The sequence below is a fragment of the Hordeum vulgare genome, chromosome 6H (genome assembly GCF_904849725.1).
Source record: "Hordeum vulgare subsp. vulgare chromosome 6H, MorexV3_pseudomolecules_assembly, whole genome shotgun sequence".
Taxonomy (NCBI): Eukaryota; Viridiplantae; Streptophyta; class Magnoliopsida; order Poales; family Poaceae; genus Hordeum; species Hordeum vulgare.
This window is the reverse complement of record NC_058523.1, coordinates 415,212,803-415,236,397: the sequence shown is the minus strand read 5'-3', so window position 1 is coordinate 415,236,397 and position 23,595 is coordinate 415,212,803.

The following is a 23,595-nucleotide window of genomic DNA, read 5'->3' as shown; positions in this document are numbered from 1 at the left end:
GAGCCTCTCTTCAATAATTGACCAGTGGCCATGGAAATTTTACTGAAGGTAAAATGTAACTATATGAAGCTGTGGTAGAAAGTTGAGCTCAAGGGTTAAAGTGGAAGGGGCCAAAGTAGTCAATAAAGTGAATGCACACAAGTGGTTTGATGAGTGGCAGAGAAACCAAATAGACTTCAATGTATATGAAACTTAACTTGATCAAATAATAGATAAAAATAAGCTTGGACACCAAATTTGGGATTTGGTGGATAAGGTTTCCAATGTAGACTTGGAAAACCCATGAAATGGGCAGAAATGGCTTTCTACTTACAAAACTATTCAAATCAATTCCCACAAATCCAATATTTGGTGTGGGGGCATTATTTGAGCATTAAAGCAGGCCCAAAAAGTTTGGGGTCAATTGGAGAAACTTTAAAATGTAAAGTTTCCCAAAGTCAGAAATCAACAAAGTGGGTTTTGAGGAGCTTGGGACAAGTTCTTCTATCCTCCTTGATGCACCACTTGGTGTGGATGCATTATTGGTGTATAATAACATGTCTACCAAATTTGAGCACAATTGAAGACACTTGACAATGTAGAGTTGCTCAAATTTGGATGTGAACATATAGGGTTTTAGAATAATTAGGGGAGTCAAATAAACTTGAATTGAGATGAAACTTGGCAAAATCATCAAACATATCATAGGTGTCATGCTGGAATTTTACTGGAATTTATTGATAATATTTCTGATAGAAATATTCCAAAAGCTTGAAATAGGCAGGAAGGGTTTTGAAGGGGTTTGCCCAATATTTTGAACATAACCATGTGTTGAAACTCATATATATGAAACATATATGTCCACTGAGTTTTCCTAAGTTTTCTAAAATATTTTGAAAGCAATAAAAATAACTTTCCTTCTTAAGAGACCATTTCTGGCCTCACAGGAAGGCATTTAAATAAAATAGTAAAACAATTTTTAAAATAATAATATTGTGGTTTTGGGAAGTCATTTTGATAATGGGTTTTAAATAAAATAAGTGGTGAAAAATAAATTCCATAATTTGAGGATTTGTAGTACAAATCTCATCTCACGGGTTTTGAAAGCTTAATTCAAAGAAATGCTTTCTGGTGAAAATAATATTTGGTAAAAGTAGTTTTTGCTCATAAACACATGGCATGATCATTAGGCAGAAGTTTTGGGCTAAGGGGGTGAGTCTGGAGAATAGTAAGAATTATTGAGAATCAACACAAGCATACCAGCAAGCAAGCAAACAAGAGTCACTTCAAGCATCACAAGTATTGACAATTTTTTTTAAATTGGTCCTAATTTTTGAAACAAGTTAATTAGTCAGGAAAGCTAAACACAGGGTGTTACAAGGTGGCTTGGTTGGGGTCTGACGTCTTAGATGTTAGGTTTAGCTGCGAGGTCTGTTTGGTATTAGACCGAGACTATCAGCATCACTTAATCAACTGCATAGAAGTAGCAACATATGTTGCCTAGACGGTGGCTTTAGTCTTTCTGATGTATTACTTTGTAAGGTCTTTCATGAATAACTAATAAAATGACTGTATGCATCGTTCAGATGCAGAGGCTGAGGGTCTTCCTCATTTTCTAAAAAAAAGTGTAATATAAAGTAATAACTAAAGTAATAACTCCACCATTGTAGGGACAGAGACCCAATGACTAGCCTCTGGCCAATGACGCCGTGACTGACGGGCAGCTAGCCGTTGGATGAAGGGTATGCAACCCAAATTTAAAACAGTACAAAAACATTGTGGTTGACACTGTAGACGAACACTGTAGACCAAGTACTGTATACATAGTCCTGTAGACGGAGTTGCTATATCTTGGGTTTAGTTCAGGCGGACCCGTCAGTTGATCTTTGATCCAACGGTCTAGAGAAAAGGGTTAGTCACCGTATTGTTCACCGGTGATTTATCCACAGCAAATGAATGAATCTCGGTCCCCATTGTAGACGAGCATGAGCATTGCATTCTGTAGATTACTAGTCTCAGTCCAAACACTCCACGTCGAAGATGTCTCCACCTGTCCCCTTGTTTACTCGCTTCACATGGGGGACACCGCGACGGTGGGGCCCGGATCCGAAACCGAAAGGCAGGTTCTATTTAAAAGTTCGGTACCCGGACTGTTGTTACAGTTATGGTCGACCCGCAACTGACTCGCCACTCCCTACTCCCTCCTACTGCACGCACAGTGGCAACCGCCGACGGTAGCCCACCGATGAGTGTGAGTCCCTGTATCACGCAGCGGCGCGAGTAAATTAACTTAGCCGATGCGGCGCCGTGCACGGCGTGCGTGTCGGTCCCGAGGCGCCGGCCAAGACGACAAGCGTGGCCCGGATGGCCGGATAGTGCGACGAGATCACTCCCGCTCCCTCCATGTGATGCTCGGAAACCTCGGGATTCACCGGCCGGTAGTAGCACCCATCCATCCGAACTGCGGCGTCTGTCAGCTTTTGCAGATTAGCCGCCGCAAAATCACCCCGACATGCACATGCTGCCGTGCCGCTTGCAAAAGACGCATCTGCCGGCCGGTTCGTTGTCTTTTTTTATCCCTGGGACGGAGGATGAAGAAGACTCGAGGTAGATTGATGGAATAGATGCGGCCAATTAACATGTTATAAGGGTTTACGTGACCACCATGTGCGCGCTGGTTGCCTTCGGCTCTGCGTCCTTGAGAATCTCTCCACGTGAGATGGGGGGCGGGGGTCGGAGCCGGGGCCGTGACTGCCATGCATGCATACCCACGCCGGCCGCAGCGGCTCCATCGGTTGTTGGCTGCCGGCCGCTGTTCGTCCCAAGCGTCCGAGTGAACGCTGCTGGTCTAGGAGAACATGGTCACTTCGGGGGCCCGGTTTCTTGTACTGTAATTCTAGAATGAATGCTCGATCGTAGTGTTTGAACGTGCCACATGGGGAATCGCTATGGCGACAGTGGATAGGTAGGGTCCTTTGGCATCGCTCAACGTGCAGCAGCCACCGGCAGAAGCTGTAGCGGGAAGAAGAACGAATGGAGTTCACTCGGCTAATGTAGCTTGATCGTCCTGCATTCTTAGTAACTATCAGTTCACCGGGACACTGGTATTTTTTTATATGTATGTTATACTCCCTCCGTTTTAGTTTATAAGTTCGGCACGTATATCTAGATCGTCAATTTGATCAACTTAATAAGAGACATATATTACAAAAAATATATCATTGAAAACTTTAGATGTTCTATTTTTTAATGATATAATTTTTATGTTAAACAATATATTTTATATAAGTCAAATTGACGATCTAAATACACATGCATGCCTTATAAACTAGGATGAAGGAAGTGTTAAACATTCCAAGTGCGTACACTGATATCATAGAGTGACTGATAGAGTGTAGTTAAGTAGGGTGCACGCATGACTCTATGCCTCTACCATATACGTATAGTACACCTTCCGTTTTAAAATAAATAACTCAATTATTGCATACGTTACCTGTAACGTATGCATTCAATCTCACTTATTGCATCCTTGAAGGCTGGACGCTTATGAGGGACAACACACTCTATATAAGCCACCCTCCCCTCTGGCACAAGGGTTCACATTCTGTAACATCTATGTTCCACTCGACACTAAAGCTCCAGAGCACTGAGACGTAGGGCTGTTACCTCCATCGTAGAGGGGCCTGAACTCATACAACCTTGTCGTAGCTAGGACTCTGCCCTCTACTTTCGTACCCTACACATCTACTGTCAGTCTTATATCCACGACAGTTGGCGCCAACCGTGGGGCAGGCGTTTAGGCGACTTCCGGAAAGTTTGCGTTTTTTTCCTCTTCACCATGTCTTCCGGCGGTGATTTGTGCGTAGGCCACGAGATCGTGTTTGGCACACTCGTCTTCGTCGCCGACGATTCGGGATGGCTTCGGGAGGCGCCTCTCGACGTCGAGGCGCTTCCAGTTCGCGGGGCGACGTTCTTCCGCGCTAGTTCCTGCGGAGTTCTTCTTCTCCAACCGTCGACTCCGTCGTCGACTGTGCTCCCCATCGCACGTCGCAACAAGCGATCCGGTCGTCACGGCTCCATCCCTGGGTGCGTCATGCACTCGCGCGTCAAGCGTCTTCGCCGCAGGTGGCAGCCATTGAACCTGCTACACCTCCGTGTGTTGCATCTCACTCGGTGTCAGATCCGTATGGCTCTTCTTTCGAGTGCGAGAACCGCAGCCCTGTGGCGGAGGTTTTCATGGCCGGCTCACACGAGAGCCCGCCAAGGACCAATCGGGACAAGCAGGAAACCGGAGAGACTTCGGGTGCGCGTCATCATCCGCGCCCTCCAGCATCCGGTCGACGTTCTCATCACGACAACATCGAGGTATTCCACACGCCCATCCTCAACTTGGCTGCGGCTGCAAGGATTACAGACTCCATCCAGCCGTCAAATTCAGAAGCGGGCAGAGGAGTACAACAGATCCGTGCCCTGTTGCAGGCGGCACAACAGTAGAATTCCGTTGTATCTCAGTCTCTCAACAGACTGCACAACAATTGCGTCCGAGCAGACATAGTACGGTCGGTTTACTGTCTAGGTTCTCCCCAGCGTCGCAGAGGAGGAGATCACCGGGAAGATCGATACAGAGACCAGTGGTGGAATCCGCTTCCCCCTCGGTTCAATCGCGAAGATCGCCATCGTTCACGCCCTCCTCCGCGGAGTGGTTCGTACGTGCCCCGGCGCAACGACGAAAGGCGGTCGGTGGGCGACGACCGCGACCAAAGGCGTGATGTAAGGGACTATCTCACTCAGAAGAGAGTTGATAGAGGCCGAGCCCATCGTGACGGATACGATGGTGATCGTCCGAGTGGAAGTGGTTCTGTCATCTCCGGACCCGAGTGTTTCAGTCGAGCAATCCGCTCCGCTGATATTCCCCCCAACTTCAGGTTGGCGGCCGGAATAAGCAAGTTCACTCAAGAGTCCAAGCCAGAGACGTGGCTAGATGATTACCGAGTGGCAGTTCAGATCGGCGGCGGCAACGACAACGTCGCAATGAAGCACTTGCCCCTGATGCTGGATGGTTCGGCCCGTGCCTGGCTAAATCAACTAGCTCCATCAAGCATATACTGATGGGAAGATTTGGCCCAAGTGTTCATCAAGACCTTCGAGGGCCCCTGCAAGCGCCCTGCTGGTCTTCCGAGCTACAACATTGTATCTAGAAGCCGAGTGAGTCTTTGCGCGATTTCATCCAGCCCTGGACCACTCTTGACCACACTATGGAGAACGTCACCGAGCATCAAGCAGTCTGCGCTTTCAAGGCAGGCGTCAGGTACCGCGAGTTGTACTTGAAGTTCGGTCGGACAGGAGATATGTCTATGAGCAAAATGATGGAGATAGCGACCCGCTATGCCAATGGAGAAGAAGAAGACCGCCTCCGTAGCGGCAAAGGCAAAGCAGTCGACGGAGATGCCAATTCCAACCGAAAGTAGAAGCAGAAGGTAGAACGCACACCGCGGGTAGAAGCAGCCGCTCTGGGAGCGGGAAAGTTCAAGGGAAAGGGCATGGGTCAATTCCCCCCAAGAAATTCAAGAAGCACTCGGGACCAGAAGTCCTTGATCAGCCGTGTGCAATTCACGCGAACATAGATGAAGAAGGCAACACCATAGTGCCAAAACATACCACTCGGTAGTGCAGGCTGTTGATCCAGAGATTTGGAGAGGATCAGTCGAGTGAGAAAGACCAAGAGAAAGAGGACGAAGAACAAGAAGACCCCTTCCCAAAGGTCCATGCCACTCTGACGATCTTCGCTGATGTGGAAAGCAAGAGTCGACTGAAAGTGGTTAACCGAGAGGTCAACATGGCAGCTCCTTCCACCCCAAAGTATCTCAAGTGGTCACATACTGCATCACCTTCGACCAGTCGGATCACCCGACCCATGTCCCCTCTCCGGGATGTCAGGCTCTCGTTGTCGACCCAGTGGTAGAAGGAGTTTGACTCCACAAGGTGTTGATGGATGGAGGGAGTGGTTTGAACATCATGTATGCTGACACTCTCAAAGGGATGGGCATTCTGATGTCCAAGCTCAGCGACAGTAATATGCAGTTTCACGGAGTGATTCCAGGGAAGAAGGCCAAGTCACTCGGCCACATAGCGTTAGATATCGTCTTCGGCTCTGACAAGAACTTCCGCAAGGAGAAACTCACGTTCGAGGTGGTGGACTTCCAGAGTGCCTACCACGCCATACTTGGTCTACCGACGTACGTACGCTTCATGGCCCGACCATGTTATGTTTATTTAAAGATGAAGATGCCAGGACCGAAAGGAGTCATCAACATCACTGGCGATCGGCAGAGAGCAGAAGAATGTTTGCAGCAGGGCTCCAAGATTGCCGACCAGCATATGGCAATGGTAGAGCTCGATGAGTACCGGGAGACAGCAGATCCCGCCGAACTGATGCTCGCGAAGAAGCCAGCTTCCGAGTCTGCATTCCAATCGGCAGGCGAAATCAAGAAGGTCAACATCCACCCAATGGATCCTACGGTTTCCCCAACAAACATCTCAACAACTCTTGACCCTAAATAAGAAGTCGAGCTCATCCAGTTCCTCCATGAGAACTGGGACATCTTCGCATGGAAGCCCGCTGACATGCCTGGTGTACCCAGGGAACTTCCTGAGCACCGACTGAGGGTCGACCCCAAAGCTCGACCTGTCAAGGAGCATCTGCGTTGGTCCGCCACGTAGAAAAGGAAAGCAATCGACGAGGAGGTGGCTAAGCTCTTAGAGGCCAAGTTCATTCACGAGGTTTACCACTCCGAGTGGCTCGCGAATGTTGTCATGGTGCCTAAGAAGGACAAGTCACTCCGAATGTGCATCGACTTCAAGCATATCAATCGGGTCTGCCCGAAAGACCACTTCCCACTCCCCCGCATAGATTAGATTGTCGACTGTACTGCGGGATGTGAGCGATTGTCTTTTTTAGATGCTTACTCTGGGTACCACCAGATCCGTCTGTATGGCTCAGATGAAATAAAAACAGCCTTCATCACCCCGTTTGGTTGCTTCTGCTACATCACTATGCCACTCGGTCTAAAAAATGCAGGAGCCACTTTTATGCGCATGATTCAGAAATGCCTCCTCGACCAGATCAGTCGGAACATGGAGGCATACATGGACGATATCGTAGTCAAGTCACGCAAAGGTTCCGACCTGCTGACTGACTTGACTGAAACGTTCGCCAACCTTCTAAGGTATGACATCAAGCTCAACCCAGCCAAGTGCACATTCGGAGTACCCAACGACAAGTTACTCGGTTTTCTCGTTTCCAAACGAGGAATCAATGTTAACCCCGAAAAGATCGGGGCAATCGCCCGAATGAAAAGCCCCGTGCGAGGGCACGACGTCCAAAAGCTTACCGGATGTTTGGCAGCATTAAGCAGATTCATATCTTGACTCGGAGAGAAAGCCTTACCACTGTATCGACTCGTGAAGAAGTCAGATACCTTCGAGTGGACTCTCGAAGCAGAAGCTGCATTCGTCGAGTTAAAGACTCTGCTATCCACCCAGCCGGTTCTTGCTGCTCCGTACAACAAAGAGCCACTCCTCTTATACATAGCGGCCACAAATCAAGTTGTCAGCACAGTCCTGATAGTCGAGCGAGAGGAGGAAGGCAAGGCTTACAAGATTCAGCGCCCAGTATATCATGTTTCTGAGGTATTGACTCCTTCCAAGTAGAGATATCCCCACTATCAGAAGCTCCTTTATGGGATTTATATGACTGCAAAGAAGGTAGCTCATTGTTTTAAAGATCACTCGGTGTCTGTGGACAGTGATGCCCCATTGTCAGAAATCCTTCACAATCGGGATGCATCAGGCCGAGTGGCGAAATGGGAAATGGAGCTATTATATTGTGACATAAAGTCCGAAGCTAAGAAAGCCATCAAATCTCAAGCTCTGGCGGATTTCATGGATGAATGGGTGAACAACAGCAACCAGCTCCTACTCACTCGACACATTGGACCATTTTCTTTGACGGCTCGAAGATGCTGAGTGGTTCTGGTGCAGGCGTAGTTCTTATATTCCCGAAGGGCGACAAGCTCAGTTATGTATTACAGATTCACTTTGATTCCTCTAACAATGAGGCGGAGTATGAAGATCGCCTTTATGGGTTGCGTATGGCCATTTCACTCGGCGTCCGTCGCTTGATGGTATACGGTGACTCGGATATAGTGGTTAATCAAGTAATGAAAGAGTGGGATGTGAGAAACCCTGCCATGACTGGATACTGCAACACAGTAAGAAAACTTGAGAAAAGGTTTGAAGGTTTGGAACTTCATCACGTTCCTCGATTGAGGAATCATGCTGCTGATGAATTGGCAAAAATTGGATCCACTCGGAAAATTGTGCCAAGTGATGTCTGTTTGGAGCACATACACACTCCTTCATTCCAAGAAGATCCATTCACTGAAGAATCTCCTCAGCCTACAAGTGCAGTTGATCCGACTGAAGTTGAAATCCCGGCATTTGTCAACCTGATCATGGAGATTCGAGTAGTCACGCCCAATTGGACAGTGCCATATATTGCATATATCCTGAGGCAAGAACTACCCGAAGATGAAGACGAAGCTAGAAAGATCATTCGCAGATCAAAAGCTTTCAGAGTCATGTGAGATCAGCTCTACAAGGAAAGTGTGTCTGGCGTAGCTCAACGGTGCATTTCCCCTGAAGAAGGCCGACTGATTTTGGAGGAAATTCATTCGGGAACATGTGGTCATCATGCATCCTCCAAAGCCATCGTTCCTAAAGCATTCCGAGTTGGATTCTTCTGGCCACGTGCGGGTGAAATGGCCAAAGAGCTTGTAGACCGATGTGAAGGATGTCAATTCAACTCTAACAAATCACATAAGCCGTCATCTGCTCTAAAGACAATCCCTCTCATATGGCCTTTTGCCGTGTGGGGCTTGGACATGGTTGGACCCTTCCATATAGGGCAAGGCGGATTCACTCATTTGCTTATTGCAGTCGACAAATTCACCAAGTGGACAGAAGCCAAGCCATTCAAAAAGCTAGATGCACGCACTGCAATCAAATTCTCGAGAGAGATCACTGTCAGATTTGGGGTCCCTCACAACATCATCACTGACAATGGATCGAACTTTGACTCGGATGAATTCAAGAGTTTATGCTCCAATCAAGAAACCCGAGTGGATTACGCATCCGTTGCTCATCCCCAAACAAATGGCTAGGCTGAACGAGCGAATGGACTCATACTTCAGGGGTTAAAACCTCGTCTCATGAGGGAGATTGGACACGCTGCAGGTGCTTGGGTCACCGAGTTACCCTCTGTGCTCTGGGGACTCAGAACGACCCCGAACAGGTCGACGAGACGGTCTCCATTCTTTCTCGTGTACGGTGCACAAGCTGTTCTTCCAAGTGATCTACTTCACAATTCCCCCAAAGTTGAGCTCTTCTTAGAAGCCGAAGCTGAACAAGCCCGACAGGATGAAGTCGATCTCTTGGAGGAGGAGCGCGAGATGGCTCATATTCGATCAACGATCTACCAACAAGACTTGCGACGATTCCATTCAAGACACGTCAGGAGCCGGACGTTTCTAGTAGGCGATTTGGTGCTCCGAGTGCATCAACAAAGACCGCACAAGCTACCCCCCGCTTGGGAAGGACCCTTCATCGTCTCTAAGGTGCTGAACAACGGAGCATACAGACTCTACAATTTGGAGAAGAGGATCGACGAGCCGCGAGCATGGAACATAGACTTACTTAATCGTTTTATGCTTGATATATGACTGTTTTGATGTAACGAACAAGATTCCCTAAAGCAATTTACTCGCCACAAGCTTTGATTACTTCAATATGTTTGTTGACTCCGGTCTAGAAATCTTCTCTGAGTGAAGAGCTACCCTCTCACCCTGGGGCTTAGCCGCGAACCAGATTCGCCTAAGTTAAAAAACTTCTCCGAGTGAAGAGCTACCCTCTCACTCGGGGGATTAGCCGCGAACCAGATTCGCCTAAGTTAAAAAACTTATCTGAGTGAAGAGCAACCCTCTCACTCGGGGGCTTAGCCGTGAACCAGATTCAGCTAAGTTAAAAAACTTCTGTGAGTGAAGAGATACCCTCTCACTCGGGGGCTTAGCCGCGAACCAGATTTGCCTAAGTTAGAAAACTTCTCCGAGTGAAGAGCTACCCTCTCATTCGGGGGCTTAGACACAAACCAGATTCGCCTAAGTTAAAAACTTCTCCGAGTGAAGAGCTACCCTCTCACTCGCGGGCTTAGCCGCGAACCAGATTCGCCTAAGTTAGAAAACTTCTCCGAATGAAGAGCTACCCTCTCACTCGGGGGCTTAGCCGCGAACCAGATTCGCCTAAGTTAAAAAACTTCTCCGAGTGAAGAGCTATCCTCTCACTCGGGGGCTTAGCCACAAACCAGATTCGCCTAAGTTAAAAAACTTCTCCGAGTGAAGAGCTACCCTCTCACTCGGGGGCTTAGCCGCGAACCAGATTCGCCTAACTTAAAAAACTGCTCCGAGTGAAGAGCTACCCTCTCACTCGGGGACTTAGCCGCGAACTAGATTCACCTAAGCTAAAAAACTTCTTCGAGTGAAGAGCTACCCTCTCACTCGGGGACTTAGCCGCGAACCAGATTCTCCTAAGGTAAAGAACAAAAACTTCTCCGAGTGAAGAGCTACCCTCTCACTCGGGGACTTAGCCGCGAACCAGATTCGCCTAAGATAAAAACAAAAGCTTCTCCGAGTGAAGAGATACCCTCTCACTCGGAGGCTTAGCCGCGAATAAAATTCGCCTAAGCGAGAAAATCCCTCCCAAATCCCTGCCCTACTGCGAATCATGTTTCGCTTGGGTACGAAGACTTTGCGTATGCCCAGGGCATCCCCAAAAAGAAAAAGTTCATTCGACAAAGATAAACCCAAATTCAGTCGAAGTGAGCAAATAAATAATACCCGACGCACATCAAGGTTATCCGCGCAGGACAAAAGCACTCGGGTTTTTACCTGAACGAAGTTTAAAGTGTTTACATAAACCACTCGGCATACCGAGGCAAATCAAAATTTTTTCACATGACTGATCGTCTTCTCACGGCTTGCATGGATTGGCCGGCTCCACGAAGGTGTCGAGCTTGACGACGTCGGCGATACGTGTTGCAATATCAATGAAGGTCTCCATGAAGTCTTCAAACCGAAGCTTCTTCGTGTTTGCAACCTGCAGTGCCTTCAACTTCTCCTCCCGAGTCTCCTTAAAGTGGACCCTGACGAGAGAAAGAGTCACATCAGCCCCACACCAAGCGGCTGATTTCTTCCACACTTGGACTTGATGACCCACAAGTATAGGGGATCAATCATAGTCCTTTAGATAAGTAAGAGTGTCGAACCCAACGAGGAGCAGAAGGATCTGACAAGTGGTTTTCAGCAAGGTAAAATCTGTAGGCACTGAAATTGTCGGTAACAAGTGATTGTGTGGTGAGATGATTCGTAGCAAGCAACAAGTAACAAAAGTAGCAACGGTGCAGCAAAGTGTCCCAATCCCTTTTGTAGCAAGGGACAAGCCTGGACAAAGTCTTAGAGGAGGAAAAACGCTCCCAAGGACACATGGGAATTTGTGTCATGCTAGTTTTCATCATGTTCATATGATTCACGTTCGTTACTTTGATAGTTTGATATGTGGGTGGACCGGCGCTTGGGTACTACCCTTACTTGGACAAGCATCCCACTTATGATTAACCCCTCTCGCAAGCATCCGCAACTACGAAAGAAGAATTAAGACAAAGTCTAACCATAGCATTAAACTAGTGGATCCAAATCAGCCCCTTACGAAGCAACGCATAAACTAGGGTTTAAGCTTCTGTCACTCTAGCAACCCTGTTGGAATTATGCCCTAGAGGCAATAATAAATATATATATTATTATAATTCCTGTATCAAGATAATCGTTTATTATCCATGCTATAATTGTATTGAATGAAGACTCATTTACATGTGTGGATACATAGACAAAACACTGTCCCTAGCAAGCCTCTAGTTGGCTAGGCAGTTGATCAAAGATAGTCAGTGTCTTCTGATTATGAACAAGGTGTTGTTGCTTGATAACTGGATCACGTCATTAGGAGAATCACGTGATGGACTAGACCCAAACTAATAGATGTAGCATGTTGATCGTGTCATTTTGTTGTTACTGTTTTCTGCGTGTCAAGTATTTGTTCCTATGACCATGAGAACATATAACTCACTAACACCGGAGGAATACTTTGTGTGTATCAAACGTCGCAATGTAACTGGGTGACTATAAAGATGCTCTACAGGTATCTCCGAAGGTGTTCGTTGAGTTAGTATGGATCAAGACTGGGATTTGTCACTCCGTGTGACGGAGAGGTATCTCGGGGCCCACTCGGTAATACAACATCACACAAAAGCCTTGCAAGCAATGTTACTTAGTGTAAGTTGCGGGATCTTGTATTACAGAACGAGTAAAGAGACTTGCCGGTAAACGAGATTGAAATAGGTATGGGGATACTGACGATTGAATATCGGGCAAGTAACATACCGAAGGACAAAGGGAATGACATACGGGATTATATGAATCCTTGGCACTGAGGTTCAAACGATAAGATCTTCGTAGAATATGTAGGATCCAATATGGGCATCCAGGTCCCGCTATTGGATATTGACCGAGGAGTCTCTCGGGTCATGTCTACATAGTTCTCGAACCCGCAGGGTTTGCACACTTAAGGTTCGACGTTGTTTTATGCGTATTTGAGTTATATGGTTGGTTACCGAATGTTGTTCGGAGTCCCAGATGAGATCACGGACGTCACGAGGGTTTCCGGAATGGTCCGGAAATGAAGATTGATATATAGGATGACTTCATTTGATTACCGGAAGGTTTTCGGAGTTACCGGGAATGTACGGGAATGACGAATGGGTTCCGGGAGTTCACCGCGGGGGTGGGGGGGGCAACCCTCCCCGGGGAAGCCCATAGGCCTTGAGGGTGGCGCACCAGCCCTTAGTAGGCTGGTGGGACAGCCCAAAAGGGCCCTATGCGCATTGGAAGAAAAATCAAAGAGAAAAAAAAGGAGGAGGTGGGAAGGGAAGGAAGGACTCCCACCCACCAAACCAAGTCAAACTCGGTTTGGGGGGGGGGAGACCTTCCCCCCTTGGCTCGGCCGAACCCCTTGGGGCTCCTTGAGTCCCAAGGAAAGGCCCCCCCTCTCCCACCTATATATACGGAGGTTTTAGGGCTGATTTGAGACGACTTTTCCACGGCAGCCCGACCACATACCTCCACGGTTTTTCCTCTAGATCGCGTTTCTACGGAGCTCGGGCGGAGCCCTGCTGAGACGAGATCATCACCAACCTCCGGAGAGCCGTCATGCTGCCGAAGAACTCTTCTACCTCTCCGTCTCTCTTGCTGGATCAAGAAGGCCGAGATCATCGTCGAGCTGTACGTGTGCTGAACGAGGAGGTGCCGTCCGTTCGGTACTAGATCGTGGGACTGATCGCGGGATTGTTCACGGGGCGGATCGAGGGACGTGAGGACGTTCCACTACATCAACCGCGTTCACTAACGCTTCTGCTGTATGGTCTACAAGGGTACGTAGATCACTCATCCCCTCTCGTAGATGGACATCACCATGATAGGTCTTCGTGCACGTAGGAATTTTTTTGTTTCCCATGCGACGTTCCCCAACAGTGGTATCAGAGCTAGGTTCATGCGTAGATGTCTTCTCGAGTAGAACACAAAAGTTTTTATGGGCGGTGATGTGCGTTTTGCTGCCCTCCTTAGTCTTTTCTTGATTCCACGGTATTGTTGGATTGAAGCGGCTTGGACCGACATAACTCGTACGTTTACGAGAGTCTGGTTTCATTGCTACGAGTAACCCCGTTGCTCAAAGATGACTGGCAAGTGTCGGTTTCTCCAACTTTAGTTGAATCGGATTTGACCGAGGAGGTCCTTGGATGAGGTTAAATAGCAACTCATATATCTCCGTTGTGGTGTTTGCGTAAGTAAGATGCGATCCTACTAGATACCCGTGGTCACCACGTAAAACATGCAACAACAAAATTAGAGGACGTCTAACTTGTTTTTGCAGGGTATGCTTGTGATGTGATATGGCCAACGATGTGATGTGATACATTGGATGTATGAGATGATCATGTTGTAATAGATAATATCGACTTGCACGTCGATGATACGGCAACCGGCAGGAGCCATAGGGTTGTCTTTATACTAATGTTTGTGCTTGCAGATGCGTTTACTATTTTGCTAGGATGTAGCTTTAGTAGTAATAGTATGAGTAGCACGACAACCTCGATGGAAACACGTTGATGGAGATCATGGTGTGGCACCGGTGACAAGAAGATCGTGCCGGTGCTTTGGTGATGGAGATCAAGAAGCACGTGATGATTGCCATATCATGTCACTTATGAATTGCATGTGATGTTAATCCTTTTATGCACCTTATTTTGCTTAGAACGACAGTAGCATTATGGGGTGATCTCTCACTAAAATTTCAAGACGAAATTGTGTTCTCCCCGACTGTGCACCGTTGCTACAGTTCGTCGTTTCGAGACACCACGTGATGATCGGGTGTGATAGACTCAACGTTCACATACAACGGGTGCAAAACAGTTGCGCACGCGGAACACTCGGGTTAAGCTTGACGAGCCTAGCATGTGCAGACATGACCTCGGAACACATGAGACCAAAAGGTCGATCATGAATCATATGGATGATATGATTAGCATAGGGATGCTTACCACTGAAACTATACTCAATTCACGTGATGATCGGACTTGAGCTAGTGTAAGTGGATCATGAACCACTCAAATGACTAGAGAGATGTACTTTTTGAGTGGGAGTTTAGCGAATAATTTGATTAAGTTAAACTCTAATTATCTTGAACGTAGTCTAAGTCCACTTTGAATATATTTGTGTTGTAGATCATGGCTCACGCGACAGTCATCCTGAATTTTAATACGTTACTAGAGAAAGCTAAGTTGAAAGATGATGGAAGCAACTTTGTAGACTGGGCTCATAATCTTAAGCTAATCTTACAAGCTGGGAAGAAGGATTATGTCCTTAATGCTGCGCTAGAAGATGAACCACCCGCTACGGCTGATCAGGATGTTAAGAACGCTTGGTTAGCACGTAAGGAGGACTACTCAGTAGTTCAATGTGCAGTCTTGTATGGCTTAGAACCGGGACTTCAACGTCACTTTGAGCGTCATGGAGCATTTGAGATGTTCCAGGAGTAGAAGTTTATCTTTCAGAAGAACGCCCGGATCGATAGGTATGAGACCTCCGATAAATTCTATGCTTGCAAGATGGAGGAAAACTCGTCTGTCAGTGAACATGTGCTCAAAATGTCTGGGTACTCAAACCGTCTAGCTGAGCTGGGGATTGAACTCCCGCAAGAGGCTATCACTGACAGAATCCTTCAATCACTGCCGCCAAGCTATAAAGGCTTTGTGTTGAACTACAACATGCAAGGGATGAACAAGTCTCCCGGCGAGTTGTTTGCGATGCTGAAAGTCGCAGAGTCTGAACTCCGTAAAGAGCATCAAGTGTTGATGGTGAATAAGACCACTAGTTTCAAGAGAAACGGCAAAGGCAAGAAGGGTAATTCAAAGAAGAGCGGCAAGCCTGTTGCAAGTCCGACGAAGAAACCCAAAGCTGGACCTAAGCCTGAAAGGTAGTGTTACTATTGCAAGGGTATGGGTCACTTGAAGCGCAATTGCCCCAAGTATCTGGCAGATAAGAAGGCGGCCAAAGAAAAATCAGGTATATTTGATATACAAGTTATTGATGTGTACTTAACCGGCTCTCGTAGTAGTGCGTGGGTATTCGGTACCGGTTCTCTTGCTCATATTTGCAACTCGAAACAGGAACCGCGGAATAGACGAAGGCTGGCGAAAGATGAAGTGACGATGCGCGTAGGAAATGGTTCCAAGGTTGATGCAATCGCCGTCGGCACAGTTTCACTTCAGTTACCATCAGGATTAGTTATGAACTTAAATCATTGTTATTTAGTGCCTGCGTTGAGCATGAACATTATATCTGGATCTTGTTTATTGCGAGATGGTTACTCTTTTAAGTTAGAGAATAATGGTTGTTCTATTTCTATGAGTAACATCTTTTATGGTCATGCACCCAATGTGAGAGGATTGTTCATATTGAATCTTGATAGCGATACACACATACATAACATTGAGACCAAAAGAGTTAGAGTTAACAATGCTAGCGCCATATTTTTGTGGCACTGCCGCTTAGGTCATATTGGTGTAAAGCGCATGAAGAAACTCCATGCTGATGGACTTTTGGAGTCACTTGACTTTGATTCACTTGACACGTGCGAACCATGCCTCATGGGCAAGATGACTAAAACTCCATTCTCCGGAACAATGGAGCGTGCAAGTGACTTGTTGGAAATCATACATACCGATGTGTGTGGTCCGATGAGCGTAGAGGCACGCGGAGGATATCGTTATTTTCTCACCTTCACTGACGATTTGAGTAGATATGGTTATGTCTACTTAATGAAGCACAAGTCTGAAACATTTGAAAAGTTCAAGCAATTTCAGAGTGAAGTTGAAAATCATTGTAACAAGAAGATCAAGTTCCTACGGTCTGATCGTGGGGGTGAATATCTGAGTTTCGAGTTTGGTGCTCAAATAAGACAATGTGGAATTGTTTCACAGTTGACACCGCCTGGAACACCACAGCGTAATGGTGTGTCCGAACGTCGTAATCGTACTTTATTAGAGATGGTGCGATCTATGATGTCTCTTACCGATTTGCCGTTATCGTTTTGGGGTTATGCATTAGAAACAGCTGCATTCACTTTAAATAGGGCACCATCAAAATCCGTTGAGACGACACCATACGAACTGTGGTATGGCAAAAGGCCAAAGTTGTCGTTTCTTAAAGTTTGGGGATGTGATGCTTATGTCAAAAAGCTTCAGCCTGAAAAGCTGGAACCCAAAGCGGAAAAGTGCATCTTCATAGGTTACCCAAAAGAGACAGTTGGGTACACCTTCTATCTCAAATCCGAGGGCAAAGTGTTTGTTGCTAAAAACGGAGCTTTTCTCGAGAAGGAGTTTCTCTCGAGAGAATTGAGTGGGAGGAAGATAGAACTTGACGAGGTTGTCGAACCTCTCATCCCTCTGGATGGTGGCGCAGGGCAAGGGGAAACCTCTGTCGTTGCGACGCCGGTTGAGGAGGAAGTTAATGATGATGATCATGAAACTCCGGTTCAAGTTTCTGTCGAACCACGCAGGTCGACGAGACCACGTGCTGCTCCAGAGTGGTACGGTAATCCCGTCTTGTCAATCATGTTGGTGGACAACAATGAACCTGCAAATTATGAAGAAGCAATGGTGGGCCCAGATTCCAACAAATGGCTAGAAGCCATGAAGTCCGAGATAGGATCCATGTATGAGAACAAAGTGTGGACTTTGGAGGTACTGCCTGAGGGCCGAAAGGCTATTCAGAACAAATGGATCTTTAAGAGGAAGACGGACGCTGACGGCAATGTGACCGTTTATAAAGCTCGACTTGTGGCAAAGGGTTTTTCACAAGTTCAAGGAGTTGACTACGATGAGACATTCTCACCCGTAGTGATGCTTAAGTCCGTCAGAATCATGTTAGCAATAGCTGCATTTTTCGATTATGAAATCTGGCAGATGAATGTCAAAACGGCGTTCCTTAACGGTTTCCTTAAGGAAGAATTGTATATGATGCAACCCGAAGGTTTTTTCGATCCTAAGAATGCTAACAAGGTGTGCAAGCTCTAGCGATCCATTTATGGACTGGTGCAAGCATCTCGGAGTTGGAACAAACGCTTTGATGAGGTGATCAAAGCATTTGGGTTTATACAAGTGGTTGGAGAATCTTGTATTTACAAGAAAGTGAGTGGGAGCTCTGTGGCGTTTCTAATACTATATGTGGATGACATATTACTGATTGGAAACAACGTAGAGCTTTTGGAGAGCATAAAAGGTTACTTGAATAAAAGTTTCTCTATGAAGGACCTAGGAGAAGCTGCTTACATTCTAGGCATTAAGATCTATAGGGATAGATCAAAACGCCTGATAGGACTTTCACAAAGCACATACCTTGATAAAGTTTTGAAGAGGTTCAAAATGGAACAGTCCAAGAAGGGGTTCTTGCCAGTTTTACAAGGTACGAGATTGAGTAAGACTCAGTGCCCAGCAACTGATGAAGATAGAGAGCATATGCGCTCCGTCCCCTATGCTTCAGCCATAGGTTCTATCATGTATGCAATGCTGTGTACTAGACCAGACGTTAGCCTGGCCATAAGTATGGCAGGTAGGTTCCAGAGTAATCCAGGAGTGGATCACTGGACGGCGGTCAAGAATATCCTGAAGTACCTGAAAAGGACTAAGGAGATGTTTCTCGTATATGGAGGTGACGAAGAGCTCGCCGTAAAAGGTTACGTCGATGCAAGCTTTGACACAGATCCGGACGACTCTAAGTCGCAAACCGGATACGTATTTATTCTTAATGGGGGTGCGGTAAGCTGGTGCAGTTCCAAGCAAAGCGTCGTAACAAATTCTACATGTGAAGCGGAGTACAAGGCTGCCTCGGAGGCGGCTAAGGAGGGTGTCTGGATGAAGCAGTTCATGACGGATCTTGGAGTGGTGCCAAGCGCACTAAAACCAATAACCTTGTTCTGTGACAACACGGGTGCCATTGCCTTAGCAAAGGGACCACGGTTTCACAAGAAGTCCAGACACATCAAATGACGCTTCAACCTCATCCGCGACTACGTCGAAGGAGAGGACGTAAATATATGCAAAGTGCACACGGATCTGAATGTAGCAGACCCGCTGACTAAACCTCTTCCACGACCAAAGCATGATCAACACCAAAACTGTATGGGTGTTAGATTTATAACAATGTAATTCGCACGATGATGTGAGGGCTAGATTATTGACTCTAGTGCAAGTGGGAGACTGTTGGAATTATGCCCTAGAGGCAATAATAAATATATAGTTATTATTATAATTCCTGTATCAAGATAATCGTTTATTATCCATGCTATAATTGTACTGAATGAAGACTCATTTACATGTGTGGATACATAGACAAAACACTGTCCCTAGCAAGCCTCTAGTTGGCTAGCCAGTTGATCAAAGATAGTTAGTGTCTTCTAATTATGAACAAAGTGTTGTTGCTTGATAACTGGATCACGTCATTAGGAGAATCACGTGATGGACTAGACCCAAACTAATAGACGTAGCATGTTGATCGTGTCATTTTGTTGCTACTGTTTTCTGCGTGTCAAGTATTTGTTCCTATGACCATGAGATCATATAACTCACTAACACCGGAGGAATACTTTGTGTGTATCAAACATCGCAACGTAACTGGGTGACTATAAAGATGCTCTACAGGTATCTCCGAAGGTGTTCGTTGAGTTAGTATGGATCAAGACTAGGATTTGTCACTCCGTGTGACGGAGAGGTATCTCGGGGCCCACTCGGTAATACAACATCACACATAAGCCTTGCAAGCAATGTGACTTAGTGTAAGTTGCGGGATCTTGTATTACGGAACGAGTAAAGAGACTTGCCGGTAAACGAGATTGAAATAGGTATGGGGATACTCACGATCGAATCTCGGGCAAGTAACATACCGAAGGACAAAGGGAATGACATACAGGATTATATGAATCCTTGGCACTGAGGTTCAAACGATAAGATCTTCGTAGAATATGTAGGATCCAATATGGGCATCCAGGTCCCGCTATTGGATATTGACCGAGGAGTCTCTCGGGTCATGTCTACATAGTTCTCGAACCCGCAGGGTCTGCACACTTAAGGTTCGACGTTGTTTTATGCGTATTTGAGTTATATGGTTGGTTACCGAATGTTGTCCAGAGTCCCGGATGAGATCACGGACGTGACGAGGGTTTCCGGAATGGTCCGGAAACGAAGATTGATATATAGGATGACTTCATTTGATTACGGGAAGGTTTTCGGAGTTACCGGGAATGTACCGGGAATGACGAATGGGTTCCGGGAGTTCACCGGGGGGGGCAACCCAACTGTTGGGGAACGTCGCATGGGAAACAAAAATTTTCCTACGCGCACGAAGACCTATCATGGTGATGTCCATCTACGAGAGGGGATGAGTGATCTACGTACCCTTGTAGATCGTACAGCAGAAGCGTTAGAGAACGCGGTTGATGTAGTGGAACGTCCTCACGTCCCTCGATCCGCCCCGCGAACAATCCCGCGATCAGTCCCACGATCTAGTACCGAACGGACGGCACCTCCGCGTTCAGCACACGTACAGCTCGACGATGATCTCGGCCTTCTTGATCCAGCAAGAGAGACGGAGAGGTAGAAGAGTTCTCCGGCAGCGTGACGGCGCTCCGGAGGTTGGTGATGATCTTGTCTCAGCAGGGCTCCGCCCGAGCTCCGCAGAAACGCGATCTAGAGGAAAAACTATGGAGGTATGTGGTCGGGCAGCCGTGAGAAAGTCGTCTCAAATCTGCCCTAAAAGCCCCATATATATAGGAGGAGGGAGGGGGACCTTGCCTTGGGGTCCAAGGGATCCCCAAGGGGTCGGCCGAGCCAAGGGGGGGAGGACTCCCCCCCCAAACCGAGTTGGACTTGGTTTGGTGGGAGGAGTCCCCCTCCCTGCCCACTTCTTCCCTCTTTTTTTTTTCTTTTCCTTTGATTTTCTTATCTTGGCGCATAGGCTCCCTTGGGGCTGTCCCACCAGCCCACTAAGGACTGGTGTGTCCCCCAAAAGCCTATGGGCTTCCCCGGAGTGGGTTGCCCCCCTCCGGTGAACTCCCGGAACCCATTCGTCATTCCCGGTACATTCCCGGTAACTCCGAAAACCTTCCGGTAATCAAATGAGGTCATACTATATATCAATCTTCGTTTCCGAACCATTCCGGAAACCCTCGTGACGTCCGTGATCTCATCCGGGACTCCGAACAACATTCGGTAACCAACCATATAACTCAAATACGCATAAAACAATGTCGAACCTTAAGTGTGCAGACCCTGCGGGTTCGAGAACTATGTAGACATGACCCGAGAGACTCCTCGGTCAATATCCAATAGCGGGACCTGGATGCCCATATTGGATCCTACATATTCTACGAAGATCTTATCGTTTGAACCTCAGTGCCAAGGATTCGTATAATCCCGTATGTCATTCCCTTTGTCCTTCGGTATGTTACTTGCCCGAGATTCGATCGTCGGTATCCGCATACCTATTTCAATCTCGTTTACCGGCAAGTCTGTTTACTCGTTCCATAATACAAGATCCCGCAACTTACACTAAGTTTACATTGCTTGCAAGGCTTGTGTGTGATGTTGTATTACCGAGTGGGCCCCCGAGATACCTCTCCGTCATACGGAGTGACAAATCCTAGTCTTGATCCATACTAACTCAACTAACACCTTCGGAGATACCTGTAGAGCATCTTTATAGTCACTCAGTTACGTTGCGACGTTTGATACACACAAAGCATTCCTCCGGTGTCAGTGAGTTATATGATCTCATGGTCATAGGAATAAATACTTGACACGCAGAAAACAGTAGCAACAAAATGACACGATCAACATGCTACGTCTATTAGTTTGGGTCTAGTCCATCACGTGATTCTCCTAATGACGTGATCCACTTATCAAGCAACAACACCTTGTTCATAATCAGAAGACACTGACTATCATCGATCAACTGGCTAGTCAACTAGAGGCATGCTAGGGACGGTGTTTTGTCTATGTATCCACACATGTAAATGAGTCTTCATTCAATACAATTATAGCATGGATAATAAACTATTATCTTGATACAGGAATTATAATAATAACTATATATTTATTATTGCCTCTAGGGCATAATTCCAACAGTCTCCCACTTGCACTAGAGTCAATAATCTAGCCCTCACATCACCATGTGAATTACATTGTAATAAATCTAACACCCATACAGTTCTGGTGTCGATCATGTTTTGGCCGTGGAAGAGGTTTAGTCAGCGGGTCTGCTACATTCAGATCCGTGTGCACTTTGCATATATTTACGTCCTCCTCCTCGACGTAGTCGCGGATGAGGTTGAAGCGTCGTTTGATGTGTCTGGTCTTCTTGTGAAACCTTGGTTCCTTTGCTAAGGCAATGGCACCAGTGTTGTCACAGAACAAGGTTATTGGATCCAGTGCACTTGGCACCACTCCAAGATCCATCATGAACTGCTTCATCCAGACACCCTCCTTAGCCGCCTCCGAGGCAGCCATGTACTCCGCTTCACTTGTAGAATCTGCTACGACGCTTTGCTTGGAACTGCACCAGCTTACTGCACCCCCATTAAGAATAAATACGTATCCGGTTTGCGACTTAGAGTCGTCCGGATCTGTGTCAAAGCTTGCATCGACGTAACCTTTTACGGCGAGCTCTTCGTCACCTCCATACACGAGAAACATCTCCTTAGTCCTTTTCAGGTACTTCAGGATATTCTTGACCGCCGTCCAGTGATCCACTCCTGGATTACTCTGGAACCTACCTGCCATACTTATGGCCAGGCTAACATCCGGTCTAGTGCACAACATTGCATACATGATAGAGCCTACGGCTGAAGCATAGGGGACGGAGCGCATATGCTCTCTATCTTCATCAGTTGCTGGGCACTGAGTCTTACTCAATCTTGTACCTTGTAACACAGGCAAGAACCCTTTCTTGGAGTGTTCCATTTTGAACCTCTTCAAAACTTTATCAAGGTATGTGCTTTGTGAAAGTCCTATCAGGCGTTTTGATCTATCCCTATAGATCTTAATGCCTAGAATGTAAGCAGCTTCTCCTAGGTCCTTCATAGAGAAACTTTTATTCAAGTAACCTTTTATGCTCTCCAAAAGCTCTACGTTGTTTCCAATCAGTAATATGTCATCCACATATAGTATTAGAAACGCCACAGAGCTCCCACTCACTTTCTTGTAAATACAAGATTCTCCAACCACTTGTATAAACCCAAATGCTTTGATCACCTCATCAAAGCGTTTGTTCCAACTCCGAGATGCTTGCACCAGTCCATAAATGGATCGCTGGAGCTTGCATACCTTGTCAGTATTTTTAGGATCGACAAAACCTTCGGGTTGCATCATATACAACTCTTCCTTAAGGAAACCATTAAGGAATGCCGTTTTGACATCCATCTGCCAGATTTCATAATCGAAAAATGCAGCTATTGCTAACATGATTCTGACGGACTTAAGCATCGCTACGGGTGAGAAGGTCTCATCGTAGTCAACTCCTGGAACTTGTGAAAAACCCTTTGCCACAAGTCGAGCTTTATAAACGGTCACATTACCGTCAGCGTCCGTCTTCTTCTTAAAAATCCATTTGTTCTGAATAGCCTTGCGGCCTTCAGGTAGTATCTCCAAAGTCCACACTTTGTTCTCATACATGGATCCTATCTCGGATTTCATGGCTTCTAGCCATTTGTTGGAATCTGGGCCCACCATTGCTTCTTCATAATTTGCAGGTTCATTGTTGTCTAACAACATGATTGACAAGACGGGATTACCGTACCACTCTGGAGCAGCGCGTGATCTCGTCGACCTGCGTGGTTCGACAGAAA